Raw genomic sequence first — 10,981 nt, forward strand, 5'->3', positions numbered from 1 at the left:
TAACCCTCCATCACCTCCACTACTCATAACCCTCCACCATCACTACTCATAACCCTCCATCACCTCCACTACTCATAACCCTCCACCACCACTACTAATAACCCACCACTACTCATAACCCTCCACCACCACTACTCATAACCCTCCACCACCACTACTTATAACCCTCCACCACCACTACACATAACCCATCACTACTCATAACCCTCCTCCACCACTACTCACAACCTTCCACCACCACTACTCACAACACTCCTCCACGACCACTACTCACAACCCTCCTCCACCACCACTACTCACAACCCTCCTCCACCACTACTCACAACCTTCCACCACCACTACTCACAACCCTCCTCCATGACCACTACTCACAACCCTCCTCCACCACCACTACTCACAACCCTCCTCCACCACTACTACTCACAACTAGGGTTGGGCATCGATAACCGGTTCCGTCTTGGAACCGGGTTTAACTTATCAATTCCATCGACATCGTACGTCTTTTTTGTTATCGATTCCCTTAACGATTCCCTCAGCCTGCATGACGTCGGACCTTTTCCGGTTTTACTGAAATTTTGTGTTACTACACGCCCTCTGCGACGACTCATACTACAAGTCAAATCGTGTAAGGGTAGTAATACCAGCAATATGTCAAAACATTTGTCCGTGAAGCATGGGATTAAGCTCCAAGAGTGTCATGTGTTTGACAGACTACGGAGGGGTGCTAACGTTGCCCGGTCCAGGGCTCCAGAGAGCATATGCGCCCAAAATGTTGAAGTGAGTGAAAAATATGAGTGTGCCTGAAAATAATTCTAGGTGCACCTGACGCTGCTCGGGTGAAAGCATACGTTTTCCTAATTGTAGACTATGCGTGCAACTTTGCCAAACTGTATATAAGTAACCCCCTCGGCCCGCTCTCTCTCCCTCTCCCTCTCCCTCTCTCGTGCGCGACACCCGCCCCTCGACATGCACATTCACAATCGTGAAAGCAATGACGCATAGAAGACAACTAGCGACATTATAATTAATTTCGGTTAGCATCATAGCGTAGGCTACTGCACAAATTTGATTCAAACTCTTGCATTCAAGTTGACTGATCATCTCAATGTTTTCCAACTCTAAGACTCAAAAGGGCCTGTCCCAAGGAGAAAAAGTATTAGCCTACCTTGCAACTTAAACACACGTGGGGAAACTGAACAGTCCAACCAGTAGACTATAATAAGCTAGCCAACTATGCTACTTTGTTTACAATTTGAGGCTTCAAGCCGACAGCTGAATTAAAGAGGCAGAGTTGTAATATAGTCATGAATGTCATGAATATCAGATATGTCAGTAGTAGGCTATAGATTAGAATATATAAAGAATTATATTATATTATATATATACACTGTAGGCTATACATCTTTATAATTCTTTATAAAGAATATGTATATTCCTTATTGTGATTTAAATAAAGACAAGCTTTTTCTACGCCTTATTGTTAAAAAAATCATTCACATTATATGAAAGGAGAGCGATAAAAGGTGACCTTTTGGCGTTAAAGGCGATGCAATGAAAAATGTGGGTGCACCTAAATTTTTTGGGAATCGATAAGAGAATTGATAAGGAATTGGATTGATAGGCAGAATCGATAATGCCATCGATATCGATAAAAACGTATCAATACCCATCCCTACTCACAACCCTCCTCCACCACCACTACTCATAACCCCCCACTACTCACAACCCTCCTCCACGACCACTACTCACAACCCTCCTCCACCACCACTAATCATAACCCTCCATCACCTCCACTACCCATAACCCTCCACCACCACTACTAATAACCCTCCACTACTCATAACCCTCCATTACCACTACTCATAACCCTCCACTACTCATAACCCTCCTCCACCACCACTACTCATAACCCTCCACCACCACTACTTATAACCCTCCTCCACCACTACTCATAACCCTCCACCACCAGTTACTCATAACCCTCCACCACCACTATTCATAACCCTTCACTACTCATAACCCTCCATCACCTCCACTACTCATAACCCTCCACTACTCATAACCCTCCATCACCACCACTACTCATAACCCTCCACTACTCATAACCATTCACTGCTACTACTCACCTGATTCTGAATCACCACAACTACCGCCCAACTACCTACAACTAATCGTCACCCCCATTACTCCTCTAACCCCCACATTGAGCACTCCTCCACCCTCACACCACCTCTTAACTCCTTCCATCGGAAACAGTGCTGACATCACGGCGCCCTGACACAGTTGCTCATTTGCGTTACTGTGACATCCTGGAGTCAAACAAGTCACCAACCAACTTCCCAAACACACACACACACACACACACACACACTCATATGCTGTCATACGTACACACTCCACCCACCCACACACACACACACACACACACACACACACACACACACACACACACACACACATACACACTCCACCCACACCATCTCCCCTCCCTCCCTCCTCCCCCCCTTACACTCTCCAGCATCAGGCGGAGTGTTTTCCTGTTAGTTTAAGTCTTGTCTCAACTAATTAATATTTTTGCTTATAGCTGCTGTGGCTCCCGTGGGACTCTGCTTAATTAATCATTAATAAATCTACACTGCCTCCTAGTTTATTAGGCTCCGCCGTCGGCACTGGCTGCCAGCGCTGCATTGGGAAACCGCAAATGATTAGTTACAGGAATGAAAGCTTACCCACCCCCCTCCACACACACCACACACACACACCACACACCACATATACACTCCCCTGCCCCCCACACACACACACTCTCTGCTCTCCCGGTGCCCCCCTCCCTCACCATGTTTCCAAATGATTGGGGCCCCACACAAAGAGGCATTTCCACAACCCGCCGCTGCACTTTAATTCATTTGGAGCGCCTGACACATTATTCAATCTCTCTCCTTTTTCCTCCTTCTCCTCTCACTCGCCACCACACCACACACACACACACACACACACACCCCTCACACACATGTACACACACAAATACACACACGCGTACTGTACACACACACACACCTCACACACATGTACACACACAAACACACACACACACACACACACACTCACACACACACACACACACACACACACACACACACACACTCCTGTGCCTCTAATGTGTGGGCGAGAATTGACTGACTTGATGCACTGTCAGGCCCTACCACAACCCACACAGCCTCCTCGACCACAACTCCCCCCAACCCCCCCCCCCCCCCCCCCCTCGCCCAGGGCTGCCAACTGAGCCACTCTGATATCTGGCTGCCCCCTTGACTCCGGCCAGAGCAGGGGGTCCCACCAGCAGGGTGCCAGAACTTCATCCCTACCATTACCTCAGAGGGCTGAAACCTGCGCGCGGCGCGACTGACACATGGTGCTAAAGCTGTCGGCCCCTTTATTGGTCAGCACGGCCGTATTTCTGTCAGGGGGAGACGGGGGAGGCGGGGAGGGGCAAAAATAAATTAATTGAATCAATTGGAGGCATGGCAGGAGTTTTCCATAATGTCTTTGAGTGGCGCGAGAAGGACGGCCTGATTCAACAGGGTTCCACCATCCAATTAAGGCTCCGCTGGCTAACGTGCGCAGGCATCTCGCCGGCGGCCACTTACTCTTATCACAACGTTTATCCCTCTCTGCCGATCAAAGCCGCTCTGCTCTCTGCGCCAGATGGGAGGTATAGATAGCCATAAAGCCACCTACGCAGAGCCATCAAAATATTATAATGTACACACAGCACGCTCACAGTGGTATAGGCTGCTGCCATTGATACAGGCCAAGAGTCTGACTCCTGCTGATGGACTACATTACCCAGAATTCCTCAGGAGTGTACGTGCAGCCACAGGGATGCGCACTGGTACACAAACAAGCACACATAGATGCATACACACACACACACCAGTGTTGCCAGATTGGGTTGACTGAAATCTGCCCAATCACCCCGCCACCTTCAGCAAAAAAACGCCCGATGACGTTTTTCTCATAGAGAACCATTGAACTCAAAATGTTATTTACCCGCCGACAGCTTATTTCCTCCCGCCGAACGATATTAAAGAAGCCCAATTGGGCGGGCACCCGCCCAATCTGGCAACACTGACACACACACACACACACACACACACAAATACATAGATACACACAGAGACATAGACACTCACAAAAACATAAACACACACACACTCCACAAAGACACACACACTCCACAAAGACACACACACACACACACACACACACACAGCTCCACCCAAATGGTGGCCGGTTCCAGAGCTCACCCCCGCATTGAGCCACAGGCCGCTGTCTCGCTCATCAGCGCTTCAATTGTCAGGCCGCGTCGCCACTGCAGCACTCATCCCTCACAGATAACGCCGACAGAAAAGAATAATCATAACAGAGGGGGATAAATAGAAGGGGCCCTCACAGGCAGCCACAGTAATTACAACACATTCATCTGAGGGGCCAAGTGTGTGTCTGTGTGTAGGAGAGAGAGAGTGTGTGTGTGTGTGTGTGTGTGTGTGTTGCTGTGTGTGGGAGTGCACACGTGCATGCCCACATTGTCTATACAACAAGAACCAATCACTTTTATTGAAATGCGTCTCAATTTCCCCTTTTTTAATACTGAGGCCTCCATTATGAATTCACGGGAGACACAATAAATCAGAGCAGGAGAGGAGGGGACGGGTTTCAGCTGTCTGAGTTCTGTCTTCATTACACAGCGGACACACACACACACACACACACACACACACACACACACACACACAGATGCAAACACACACATACGCATGCACCACCTCACAGCTCAGCTCACCACAGTGTGGTGTTCTCTCTCTCTCTCTCTCTCTTCTCTCTCTCTCTCTCTCCCTGTCTCTCTCTCTCCCTCCAAGTGTCCGTGCAGACACCTACCCCTCCTACTGATGTCTCTGTTAGGATGGAAGTCACAATGGTGTTTGTGACACCTATATTTCACATACCACCTTATCCTGCCCAGGCACACACACACGAGCAGCCTCACGGAGGAGAAAATAGACACAATGAGAAGCAGGTTTAGAATACCAGCATGGCTACTATGCGACAAGACTTCCATAACATGGTCTGTGCCAGTGCAATCAGATGACATGAGGGAGTGTGTTGTGCAGATGGCAGTGTCAGGATTTGTGTTATTTATGATGCTAATAATTACAATTTTTTTTTTACCCAGAATATGTTGTTGTGTTTAGCGTAACAAGAACAGCAGCCACTCGTGTAGTCTGCATCCCCGTGCTTGGAACGTCTTTGTGCGAGGAAGTGCCATACAGTATCTCGAACGTGTTTTATTATGCTCGAGGGCTTGAGAGTTTTTATGAGCACGTTCATGTTGCTACTCCATGTCACGTTTTGGAGGGATTACAGATGTTAACACCATGCTAACATCTTTCACTGCGCGTGCGGACAAACGTGTAACCACAGCTCGCTGGCCATGAGGATGTTTGGAGGTAATAAATGCAGTCGCGCACACTGGCTCGGGAGACTGGCTAAATGAACTGGCAGTAACTCGATACTCACTGGTGACTTTCCAAACACCAACACCACTCAAGTATTTTCTCTGGCTGCCCACAGACAATATAATACCCACATCTCCCTCATAAATCTCACTTAACTTCTCAGGTTTTTTAAACAAGTGCCGAGTGTGAGGATTAGACAAGAATTTGGCCTGGGCCTTTGTGTTCCTGTGTGTGTGTGTGTGTGTGTGTGTGTGTGTTTTTTCTTTCCAAAACACAAAGCGGGTACTATTTTTTAGTTATGAACTGTTTTGCTGCTAGTTCAAATACGAGTCAGCCCACAGGGTGATGTGTTTTAATGTCTTTGTTGTTGTTTTAATTAGTTTTTATTTTTCATAATTGCAGTGCCCCTCGTAATCTGAATAGCCAGAACTCTAGCTAGCACCCAAACAAAAATACAGACATTCTTTGAGGAGTTTTTAAAATCTCTCTCTCTCTTTCTCTCTCTCTCTCTCTCTCTCCCTCCCTCCCTCATTCCCTCGTTTTCCAGCATTTCTCACATTGCCAGGTCCCCAGCTCCACACTGTCTCTTTGCTGAACGCCTAAATTAAAACGGGTGAAATATTTCCTTTATGAACGCTGCCGTAAAGTGCAGACTGGCTTGTTGGGTTTGATTTGTTTGTGTAATAATGAAACCGCTATCACTCACTAAGCTATTTGCTTGGGAAATTGCTGCTCTGCAAACCTGCCACATCAGGGTCCCATAATGTGTTTTTTAGGGGGTGATATACTGTGCGTGTATGCATTGTCTAGCCGGAGATTGCATGTTGGAATGCAAATAGACGGACTCTTAGCTCATAAAACGGGCCTCACACTGGTCCAATGAATGGCAGGCCAGCGTGGGAGCATTTTTGAATTTGAATTTCCGAAGCTCAGAATAGAAAGTGTGCTTTATGAGCTCGTGCTAAATCGGATTTCAGCGTACCCTGGGAGGATGCCGCGACTGCTGTTTAATGTGCTGTGCGTGTCCCTGAGATGTTCCCATTGACATGACACTGCCCAGAGCTGACCACACGGCACCGTTAGAGTTAAAACAACATGGCGTAGACCAGAGCTGGACTCCACCACCACCACCATCTCCTCCACCACCATCGCCTCCACCAGCCCGCCCCACCCCGCCCCAACCCGCTCTCATCATAACGCCATCTCATCAGCAGACATCTTATGCGGCCTGACTGTCTGCGTACCGCCGCTGTCATCTCTCTCATTGGGCAGAGGGGAAACAAAAGATTGTGTTTAGAATGTGGAATTGATGGATTCATCTGCGAGGACTGAGCTGATTTGGGAGATTGTATCTGCTTGAATCCATTACTGTGATCTGTGATGACGGCAGGCCAGAGAGAGGAGAGGAGGAGGAGGAGGAGAGAGAGAGAGAGGGGAGGAGGAGGGGTGGAAGGGAGGAAAGGGAGGGAAACAGAGAGAGAGAGAGAGAGAGACGGATGGGGGAATCAGTCTGATGAAGCGCTCCTTGAGATTCCTCTGAGCAGGTTAAGGCACTCCCCGTGTGTCTCATCTATTGGCGTGTGATTTTGGTGGAGTGGGTGGAGATGTGTTATCGGGTGTGGGGCGACCGTGATTGAAATCCGAGTCCCCACTTGGCCGCCATGGAACTGGAGGGGTGTGCTCCGTCTGGAGTATGGAGATCGCGGGGGCCAGGCCACTATGGCAAGCCATTTTAACATTTAACAGCTGGACTTGATATCTCTAGCAGATATCTGCAATTCAATTTTGCTGAGTCAAAAAGAGCAATTCAGATATCCGCAGCTACATTCTTCCTATCCATAATTGTCATTTCAGATGTCCACAAAGACATTCTTCCTAGGACAAATTATGTCACGTTTAAAGGGCTTGCCATAGGCCACGTCCCCACGTCCCCACTATCACTCTGTGTGTGGGGAGGAACAGCTACATTTGACTCCTCTTGTTGTGTCTCCCTCTCAATATTATGAGCTGATAGGAGCCGCTTTTGGTCTGTGATATTAGGAAAATCTATTACAGGAGGGCATGCAAGGACACATGGTGGCCTATTACGACAGAGGGAGAGAGAGGAGCACAGTTCAGAAAGATATGGACATTGGAACAACAAGGAGACAAAGTGGGGGAAATAGGGGAATGAAAGAAAAAAGAGAGAAAAGGGAGAGAAAGAGAGAGGAGACAAAATAAGAAAAAGGGAGAAATATAGTGTGCATGGTGTGTGGAGTGAAGAGAGACAGAGAGAGAGAGAAAAGAAGATGACAGAGAGAGAAAGGGAAATGGAGAGATAGTGTGAGTGGGAGAGAGAGAGAGAGAGATGACCATATTTGTGACAGGAATCTAGTCCCACACTCCTAATCCTTTCTAATAGAATCCTGATTGTTTGGGCTGGAGCTGGAGCTGGGGCTGGGAAGGAGGCAGCGAGGGTCGGTCCAGACACACATCCACTAGCACAAGGGCTATTTCTGGGTTCCTTGTGATGGAGCGCGCCATGATGGCGACTAAGACACCAGATTTAAAAGTTTCCCGACGTGTGTTAGGCGGCAGGAGTCAAGAGGCGCTGGAACTGTGGCTGGAGCAGAATGTCTCATTTGAGGAGGTCTTAGGGGGTCTTTAGATGGATGAACCACAGGAGCAGGACCAGTGGATGCCTTCCCTCCTCTTACTCCCCTCCATAAGACCAGCAGCATAGTGTGATGGTAGGTGTGTAGCCATGATCCCACTGCATGCCATATTTTAGTCTACTGTTCACCCCCCCTCCCCCACCACCCCCAAGTTACTGATTACACTTATCAGCTCTTTGTCTTGCGAGAGAATGAAATTGGCCGCCGTATCATGCCTTGAGTCATGCAGTTCCATGTGATATTTCCTGATAATAACGAAGGCCATAAGAGGCATAGTCCGCTGGCGGTGGACTGAGTTCTCCCCCACCACTTCCTTAGCTCAGGTGGTTTCACCTCCCGGTGGCGGGGCGGGACTGTTAGGTCACGTCTGAAGTGTCCTATTTGTTGTTATAACCTGTCAGAGCATGCCATGTCAGGGTGTGATTTATGATGACAGGTCCAGTCTTGTAGAACAGTATTTTTTTTCCCCCTCTCTCCTCAGTCATGGGTTTGTTACAGGAGTGTATTTAGAAATGGCAGAGAACGGCATGGCAGCCTGTGAATCAGTTTAATGACAAGGCTTTGGGCCCCCCAGCTATGTTTTTCATTTCTGCAATCACGTCCAAATACCACATATTCCTTCATGACACATTCCCCAATGAGCTGTTGACCCACAATCAATTCCAGTCTGACATCATTTCTAATGGGTTTTTGTCAAGTATGCATGCTAAAATGTTATGATTTAATATTTAATGCTGTGCATATTCACCGCGTGTCCTTTGGCAAGTTTAGCCGAGCTGGAGACTAGAGAGAGAAGCCGCCTTTGATCTTTGATGTTTAATGTTTTAAGATCCAAAAAACGGGGCATTCTGTCCAAAAAAAGAGAAAAAAATGAACGAATGGAGCTACCGGGTTCTTTATGATTTAAATTACATCCACAAATGACTGCCTGTGGAAAGCGCAGGTTCTCAACTTGCGTGAACCCCAAATCCTGCTACAGTATATGGGACAAGAGCAGCAGATAAATCAATACATGGAATGAAACACTAAATTATGTATTTCTAAATAAATGGGATTTTCTTGAGTCACTCCAAGGAAAGGGAGGGGGTGGAGGTGTGTGTGTGTGTGTGGGGGGGGGGGGAGGGGGGGGGGGCTCTGAACAACAATGTTCCTTTTGTCTAAGCTGACCAATTACAGGTCGTTTGAAGAAATCAGCCTTCATCTGAGTGAGCTGCGCTGGCAGGCCGCGGTGACACACTGTTCTCCGCTGATCCCCTGGCACACTCCCCGGCGCTCCACCGGCCTGCGCTCACAACCACCGACTGCAGACACACACTCGCCACCTCCTCCTCCTCCTCCTCCTCCTCCTCTACCTCCTCCTCCTTCTCCTCCTGCTCCTCTTCCTCCTCCTCCTTCTCCTCCTCCTCCTCCTCCTCTTCTGAACAAGGTGGCCGCCATGCTTTTTTACCACACACAAAGCCCAGTGATGTCAGCCTACCAAGATCCACAGCCAATCAGCCGGTGACGCCATCAGTAGGGGCTGTTAACCTTGTAAAAGACAATTGCCCAGGCCACCCCCACACCCCCACCCACACACACACACACACACACACACACACACACACACACACACACACACACGCACACACACACACACATCAAATGAAATGAAACGCCTTAATAAAAATTACTTGGCAGATTCGACAGCTAAATAAGAAGCAGGCCTGTCGAACTTTAAAGCTGTTTACCCACCTGACGACGTAACGCGGTGGTTTTTGGCACCTATGTCCAGACTTATCTGGGAAATGACTTGCTAATCTGTTTAGTTGTTTGGGAGTAATTGGGTGGGGTGCCAGGAAGGGGGATTTCCTTGAATGTTGAAAGTCTCTGCTTGCAGTCCATTCCCAGCTCCTCGGCGTAATTACTCTGGCTGAGCCTGTGGCCACAGGGCCTGTGCGCAGGGCTGCTTTTTAAACTGTAAATTATGAAGGATTAGCATTTATGAATTTTAAATCAGGACTGTGGTCGGAGACACTAAAGCTGCTTAGTGATTGCAAACGGCAGCATTCGTGCAGGCGGTGGTAACCCGTTACTCTCCGTGCCAGCCAGTGGGGGTGTGAACGACGATGAGGCACGCACACACACACACACACACACACACTCTCATCCTCACACACACACACACAGAGACAGACACACTCTCATCCACACATGCCTGACTCTTGGTATTAGCTTTGTGTGAATGAGGAGCCGACATCTTAACATCACACACATCAGAGAGAGGCCTGTGAGGAGAGATGTGTTAGCCTGTCTCTCTCTTTCTCTCCCTCCCTCTCTCTCTCTCTCTCTCTCTCTCACTCTCTCTCTCTCTCCCCTGCTCATCTCTCTGTGTGGAGTTCAGGCTGTGCCCCTCTCTGGAGTGTCATACTGAGAGGAATATGCAGTGGGTGATTATGATAATGTGGGAGTTGATCCATGCTAAATTATGCATAATGGATTGATGTGACACAAAGTCATCAATTAGACGCATATCAACATTAAAAAAGTGTGACACAGCGCAATATTCTCTCTCTCTCTCTCTCTCTCTCTCTCTCTCTTTCTCTATATTTTTTCTCCTCCGTGCAGAAAGGAGAGTGGGAGAGAACGAGGCGAGCGGCATGTAGAGGAGGAGGTGGAGGAGGAGGGAGGTGAATGAATTCTGCAAAAAAGATGGCCGACATCTACTCAGCTCGGCCTGTCCGCGGTGATCGTCACCTTCGCGAGTTCAAGGACGGCCGTCCTCTCTCTCTATCTGCCCCAGTGCCGCGCTTCATTCGCGGGTCCCCGCGCCCC

The sequence above is a fragment of the Sardina pilchardus genome, chromosome 11 (assembly GCF_963854185.1).
Source record: "Sardina pilchardus chromosome 11, fSarPil1.1, whole genome shotgun sequence".
NCBI classification, from domain to species: domain Eukaryota; kingdom Metazoa; phylum Chordata; class Actinopteri; order Clupeiformes; family Clupeidae; genus Sardina; species Sardina pilchardus.